The 7,541-nt window shown below is 42.6% G+C and overlaps 1 protein-coding gene across 1 annotated transcript in view; it reads left to right on the top strand.

Annotated features, from left to right (window-relative positions):
• Positions 1–485: 485 nt before the first annotated feature.
• The window catches only part of NRSN1 (neurensin 1), a 29,041-nt gene continuing 21,985 nt past the window's right edge, over positions 486–7,541 (top strand). Inside the window, exons 1-2 of the mRNA XM_033934826.1 lie at positions 486–603; positions 2,111–2,169. The gene's annotated coding sequence lies outside the window, so the exon portion shown is untranslated. The remainder of the gene's footprint in view (positions 604–2,110; positions 2,170–7,541) is intronic.

Raw genomic sequence — 7,541 nt, 5'->3', positions numbered from 1 at the left:
TGACAGCCCAGCTCTAATATAGGAATTCAAACAGGAATAAAAAAAAGGAGAGGTGATACTGAGGTTAATAATGCACTTTGTGGCTCATAAAGGTCATTCTAGAACCCCAGCTATATAAAAGTAGAACATGCGACCAGGTTTTCTTACGTTAAAGATTCTTGAACCTTATAAGAACTTCACTTTCTGTATAGTTGTTTCAGATTATACAAAAGGATATTATACTCAATAGTTGTGGGCTCACTTAGTCATCCATTCAAATAACAAAGTTCTTGAACTACAAGAGGTGCCTGCTCCTACACTGCTTATACACCTTTCAATCGATAGTAAATGAAGAAAAGAACGGCAAATCTCCCTTGATCCCTGTGTGAGCGGCCATCTATGATGCTCGCCTGGCCTGCGCTCGGCTGTTATCTTTAGTGAGTGGCGCTTGGCCCCTCCTACGCAGGAGTCCTGGCGGCCTTAACAGCTCAGTGCGCAAGCCCGGCAAGCGGGGCTCCGGCACTGAAGGAAAAACACTCGGCGTCTGGATCTGGAGCGGCTAAGAGGCATGGGACCAGAACGAGAGATCGGATGCTAGCGGCAAAGGCAAGGGGATCCGGACAGGTAATGGATTGGAACACAACTGCGCAGCATGCATCGGGTTTATCTGGGTATTTCGAATTTGCACAAACGTGTTATGCATTAGGTGCGCTTTCCTGAGTGACCTTCGAAAACCGAAACTAAACGAGGCAGGGATGAGAACTCGGCAAAATACCAAATCTGGCTTCAGTTTTCTGGAAAAGAGCGAAGCTAGGTTTTTATTGTTGTTGTTGTTGTTGTTGCTTTTTTTTTTAACCTAATATCTTATGCAGGATGGTTGTAACTGCAAAATATACCAAATTTTAAATATGGCGAAAATGCACTGGAGCATGATAGAATATTGTACAGAATACAAATTGCCTGTAAAGGGTACCGTGGGTTTGAAGTTTGAAAAACTGATACAAATTAAACATGGGCGGTTGATTCAAAGGCAATATACATTCATGGAAAGCGGATGTATTAGTTGGGCTATCTTAGCCTAAATAAAAAAAACAAGATATAACTGGGCACTTGCTAAAATGTAGACATGCACTGTTATTAAACGTTGAGCAGGATTATTGTTTGTATTCTGGAGCACTTACTGATTTGCTTTTACAAGAGAGCAGTAGCTTCATTAATTACGTTAGTTAGGCTTGGGGGTTGATTTCAGCACCATGGAGAGAGCTCTCCGTGAAACCAGAGGGCATTACTGAAGGGCAAGAAATGGGGAAGGCCACAGTTACCAGGGTAGCAGCTCTTCACCTTATTTAGACTGGTGAGGAAGGCAATGTCACGACCTTATCCCTTAAAATAAATTCTTTATACAGTTATGGCTCGTATTTACAGATATATGATTCAATTTGTCAGTGCTCTATGCAATTTTGATATATCCCTCATTGTAACTTCCTTTTATAGCTCCCCAGGAAAGAGTCTAGATTTGTAAAATTTACATTCTGCCCATTTCTTTGAGATTTATCATCGAATTGACGGCTGATTGGCTCTTTTAAACAAAATAATAAAGACTAGCAAAGCTTCGGACCTGACCTATCTTGAAATAATAATGTATTGCATACAGTGGTTTAGTGCTGTGAAGCAGAATGATCTCTGAAGGGTGATTTCTCTAGTCGGACATATGAAGGTTAATAAACCAAAAACGAAAGTAGTGGGGAGACACACTGTTGCTACCTACAGGTAGAAAAGCTTTACAGCATTACAAAATAGTATTTAATAATTATTTTTGAACTCGTGTTGTAAACTTCATGTCCCTACATTTGAATTTCTGTCAACATTATTTTAAATTAGCCTTATAATCTTGCTGCAAAACAAAGATTTAATGGAACTATTATTAAAAGAAACTGATGCCCAAAATAAAATAGGAAATATAAAAGCCAGGAAGCCATTTAAGAACCTCTGTTGCCTCTGTTAGAAATAAACAAGAAAGATGTAAGTTATTTTCACAAAATAAAATCTATATGCTGCACTCTAGAAAGCAGTTTTTGATTACTTACTGAATTTATTTGAACCCATATGCTGTGTCTTCTTTTCCAACAAGATGAATACCTAAGAGAAGAGCTAAGAGTGTGGGAGATCAGGAGGAGGAGATCCCAAAAAGTAAGTAATGCCTGTGTGAAAAATGTGAGGAAAAATCCAATATTATTTCTAAACTAAGATTTAGTGAGATCTTCCTTTGTAACCCACCTTCTATAACTCTTTTGTAATCCACCTTGAACCACAAGGTAATGGTGGAATATAAATCTCTAATATAATATAATGTAATATTGTTTTCATTGATTAATAGAACTTGTTCTTTTCACCTTCCAATATAACTATTGAACATAACATGGATGAAAATAAAAACAAAGATTTGCTATAGAAACTTACTTGTCAATAGATTGGCCAATGTCTTATGTTTATTTTTAGATCAGAGGCTAGCTGCCATAGTTTCTGAGTGATTGGATCATTGATCATACCAAGTTGTACAATAGTGGTTGACAAATAAGCCTACCAAATGTGTCATTTGCTTGGAGGTATATCTAAATTATGTTTTATATCAACAATCTCAATCACTCTCTCTCTCTTTCTCCGTTGAGGCTGTCGTGTTGCCTATCTATATTATTTGAACTGTTTTTTCCAAAAAGATTACATCACACACAAAAAAATCCCAAAAGACTGGGATCAATGACGTCAAGACCTGAATCTATTCAAAGTGCACATGCATTAAATTCAGCAATCTCAAAACATATCACTTACAAGGGTAGTTTGAAAAGTTTTTTGGAAAAAAAAAAAAAGCATGTTAAACAATGTAGTCTCCATCGAGGGCTATACACTTAGCCCAGCAAGTTTCCAGGTTTTTTTTAGGCTATTTTTACTATGATATGAGGAAAAGTGGAAACTTGCTGGGCTAAGAGTATAGCCCTCAATAGAGGGCTATACATTGTTATACATTGTTTAACTTGCTGTTTTACCAGACTTTTCAAACCACCCTCATATTTGTGAAACATGTTCTGAACTATTATATATATTGGAGGAGTATAATCAACTTGCTTTTTAATTTTGTGTCATTATTGGTCCAAAGTTTGTTTTTTATATTTTTTGGTGTGGTTTTTTGTTTGTTTGTTTTTTCAAAAATGTTCAAAGTGCTCAAAATGTCACGTTTGTTGTGTGATGTACATTAGTGTTTCCTCGGTGCTCGGCCATGGAGGGCAGAGATGCAACAGATGAGGAACACATTAGAGAATGACACAGGGAGCGATCCCCGCGGGGAACCGCGGCGTGGCTGCGGGCTATGGAGACTCCATAGCCAAATCACTGCAGACATGGGGACAAAAGTTTTCACCGCCCGCAAAAACGGTGAAAAGATTTGTCCCCGCAGGCAAATGTATCCCCTTCTACATACCGCAATTTACCGGGTCTTCACCGTGTGTTCGGTTCACTTCGGGACAGGTGTCTGATTTTTTTCCGGCGGCCATGCTTGTCGGCCATGTGGTCTCCTCCAACTCGTCTCTCTCCACCCGACTTGCACGTTGCCTGACTCCGCCCCCTTCAATATTCTGGCTCCTCATTAGTCAGTTCTTTCCTGCTCAAGAAGGGGACCAATCGCTACTGCTACACATGATATTTAACGGGTTGCAGTAGCGATTGGAAATCGGGGGATTTCGGAGCTGAGAGGCAAGCCCAGGATTTTTTTTGGAGTCGCTGCCTGGATTGGAGAGGAGTCACTGCTTCAAACTTGGAGGAGCTGAAATTTCATTGAAAACTTCAGCGCTACAAGTAGAGGTAAGGTGCACACTTTCCTACTACTTGCCTGCCCAGGGTTGGCGGCGGCGGCGATAGCAGGGGTGTGGGGGGGGGGGATTCTTTGTCCGGTTGGAGTCGGGAGTCTGGCTGGAGCTGGTTCTTTTTTTTTTTAATCTGAGTGGGATTCTTTGACCGGTTGGAGACGGGAGTCTAGCTGAGCTGGGAGCTGGTTCTTTTTTTTTTTTTTTTTTTATCTGAGTGGGATTCTTTGACCGGTTGGATACGGGAGTCTGGCTGAGCTAAGAGCTGGTTCTTTTTTTTTTTAAATCTGAGTACTAGTGTAGTAGTGTGCTGTGTCCATTCCCATGGGTTACTGAATCCTATTCCTGAACATGTGCTGCAAGAATGGAGGAATCCAGCACATGTTCAGTATGTAACCCATGGGAATACGTTAATAAAACTAAGTATATAAAATCATACCTGTTTGAGGCTTTTATGCATGCTGCGGTGACGGTGACGGGGCGGTGAATGGGATGGCAGTGGCGGTGAAAGGGATGGCGGTGACGGAGACGGGGCAGTGAAGGGAACGGCGATGACGGGGCAGTGCAGAGGATGGTGGGATGGGGCGGTGACGGGGGCAGATTTTTTCCCCGTGTCATTCTCTAGAACACATACTCTCTGAACAGTTCCTGGATTTGTCTGAGGAATAATGCATGTGCAGGTTCAGGATTTATAAGGATACCATTCTCCACCTATGCCACCAGCTAGATTCTTACCTACAGCCTTTACTTTTCTTGCCACAAGAAGCTTCCAGGCACATTTGAGAGTACCTCTGCCAGCAAGTTAGTCAGCCACTCTTCATAGCTCACTTTCTGAATGTTTTTCTCAGGACAGTCCATCAAGAGATTACTTTCCCAGAGTATGAGTATCATTACAGAGCAATGAGCTGGCACACTTTCCATCTGTGTTGCAAGCTATTAATTTTACCTACAGTACATATTATCATGCTGCTACAGAGAAAAAGGGGACCTATGTAACCCTTTCACCCTTAAACATGCAGGTGGTTTTCAATGCCTTCAATAACATTACTTTTTTTGTAAATCGCAATGAAATAAGCTTTTGCAATCAAATCAAAATTTTATTAAACTTGAAACTTGAAACTTACTGATGTGTATCCATCATTCCATTGTTCCTGTCATAGTAATAATAATAATAATAATAACTTTATTCTTATATACCGCCAACAATACCTACATTATTTCACTATCAGGCAAACATGATCAATTTGAGAGCAGTGGATCACCATTACCAGTATAGTTTTCACCACCTGGTGAAACTATGATATGCCACTAAACCCTGCCCTGAAGGACCCAAATTACTTGTGTGAACCCCCCAACAAACCCCACCCATCTGGAAAACTAAGGCTCACCTTCAGGTAAACAGCAAGGGAGGGAGGGGAATTCTGCCTCCAAGAAGCAGGAAATTCAACCTGCTCCTCGGAGCACAGTATTTATTCACTAAGCCCTCCCTCTCAGACCCACCCCATCAATCCCTTTCCCACAAATTTCCCACTAAACAGCTTTAAATTATTATTTTTTTAAGCCATTTCACATGAAATCTCCAAAAGCTCCCCTCCTCCTTTTCCTGCTTCCAGGTGCACAGCCCCCTCTTTAGGGCAGCACTCTCACCCTTGTTAATTCTTAATCTATATATATAAAATCGGAGGTGTGTATGTGTGTGTGTATGTGTGTATGTGCCGCGATCACGCAAAAACGGCTTGACCGATTTGAACGAAACTTGGTATGCAGATCCCTCACTACCTGGGATGATATGTTCTGGGGGTCTCGCGGCCCACCTGCACACGTGGGCGGAGCTACAAACAGAAAATCAGATTTCACCCATTCATGTCAATGGAAAAAATGTAAAAAGCTGCCAACGCAAAAACGGCTTGCCCGATTTGAACGAAACTTGCTATGCTGATCCCTCACTACCTGGGGTGATATGTTCTGTGGGTCTCGCGGCCCACCTGCACACGTGGGCGGAGCTACAAACAGAAAATCTGATTTCACCCATTCAAGTCAATGGAAAAAATGTAAAAAGCTGTGGGACCGATTTGAACGAAACTTGGTATGCAGATCCCTCACTACCTGGGGTGATATGTTCTGGGGGTCTCGCGGCCCACCTGCATACGTGGGCGGAGCTACAAACAGAAAATCATATTTCACCCATTCAAGTCAATGGAAAAAATGTAAAAAGCTGTGGGATCGATTTGAACGCAAATTGGTATGCATATCTCTCACTACCTGGGGTGATATGTTCTGGGGGTCTCGTGGCCCACCTGCACACGTGGGCGTAGCTACAAACAGAAAATCAGATTTCACCCATACACGTCAATGGAAAAAATGTAAAAAGCTGTGGGACCGATTTGAACGAAACTTGGTATGCAGATCCCTCACTACCTGGGGTGATAAGTTCTGGGGGTCTCGCTGCCCACCTGCACACGTGGGCAGAGCTACAAACAGAAAATCAGATTTCACCCATTCAAGTCAATGGAAAAATGTAAAAAGCTGTGGGACCGATTTGAACGAAACTTGGTATGCAGATCCCTCACTACCTGGGGTGATATGTTCTGGGGGGTCTCGCGGCCCACCTGCACACGTGGGCGGAGCTACAAACAGAAAATCTGATTTCACCCATTCAAGTCAATGGTAAAAATGTAAAAAGCTGTGGGACCGATTTGAACGAAACTTGATATGCAGATCCCTCACTACCTGGGGTGATATGTTCTGGGGGTCTCGCGGCCCACCTGCACACATGGGCGGAGCTACAAACAGAAAATCAGATTTCACCCATTCAAGTCAATGGAAAAAATGTAAAAAGCTATGGGACCGATTTGAACGAAACTTGGTATGCAGATCCCTCACTACCTGGGGTGATATGTTCTGGGGGTCTCGCGGCCCACCTGCACACATGGGTGGAGCTACAAACAGAAAATCTGATTTCACCCATTCAAGTCAATGGGAAAAATGTAAAAAGCTGTGGGACCGATTTGAACGAAACTTGATATGCAGATCCCTCACTACCTGGGGTGATATGTTCTGGGGGTCTCGCGGCCCACCTGCACACGTGGGCGGAGCTACAAACAGAAAATCAGATTTCACCCATTCATGTCAATGGAAAAAATGTAAAGAGCTGCCATTCTCACAGTAATTCAAAAACGGCTTGACCGATTTGACCGAAACTTGGTATGCAGATCCCTCACTACCTGGGGTGATATGTTCTGGGGGTCTCGCAGCCCACCTGCACACATGGGCGGAGCTACAAACAGAAAATCAGATTTCACCCATTCATGTCAATGGAAAAAATGTAAAACGCTGCCATTCTCACAGTAATTCAAAAACGGCTTGACCGATTTGAACGAAACTTGGTATGCAGATCCCTCACTACCTGGGGTGATATGTTCTGGGGGTCTCGCGGCCCACCTGCACACGTGGGCGGAGCTACAAACAGAAAATCAGATTTCACCCATTCATGTCAATGGAAAAAAGTAAAACGCTGCCATTCTCACAGTAATTCAAAAACGGCTTGACCGATTTGAACGAAACTTGGTATGCAGATCCCTCACTATCTGGGGTGATATGTTCTGGGGGTCTCGCGGCCCACCTGCACACGTGGGCGGAGCTACAAACAGAAAATCAGATTTCACCCATTCATGTCAATGGAAAAAATGTAAAGAGCTGCCATTC

Source organism: Geotrypetes seraphini, chromosome 2 (genome assembly GCF_902459505.1).
Source record: "Geotrypetes seraphini chromosome 2, aGeoSer1.1, whole genome shotgun sequence".
Lineage (NCBI taxonomy): Eukaryota > Metazoa > Chordata > Amphibia > Gymnophiona > Dermophiidae > Geotrypetes > Geotrypetes seraphini.
The sequence above is the reverse complement of the archived record's forward strand: the minus strand, read 5'-3'. Positions and strand labels throughout refer to the sequence as shown.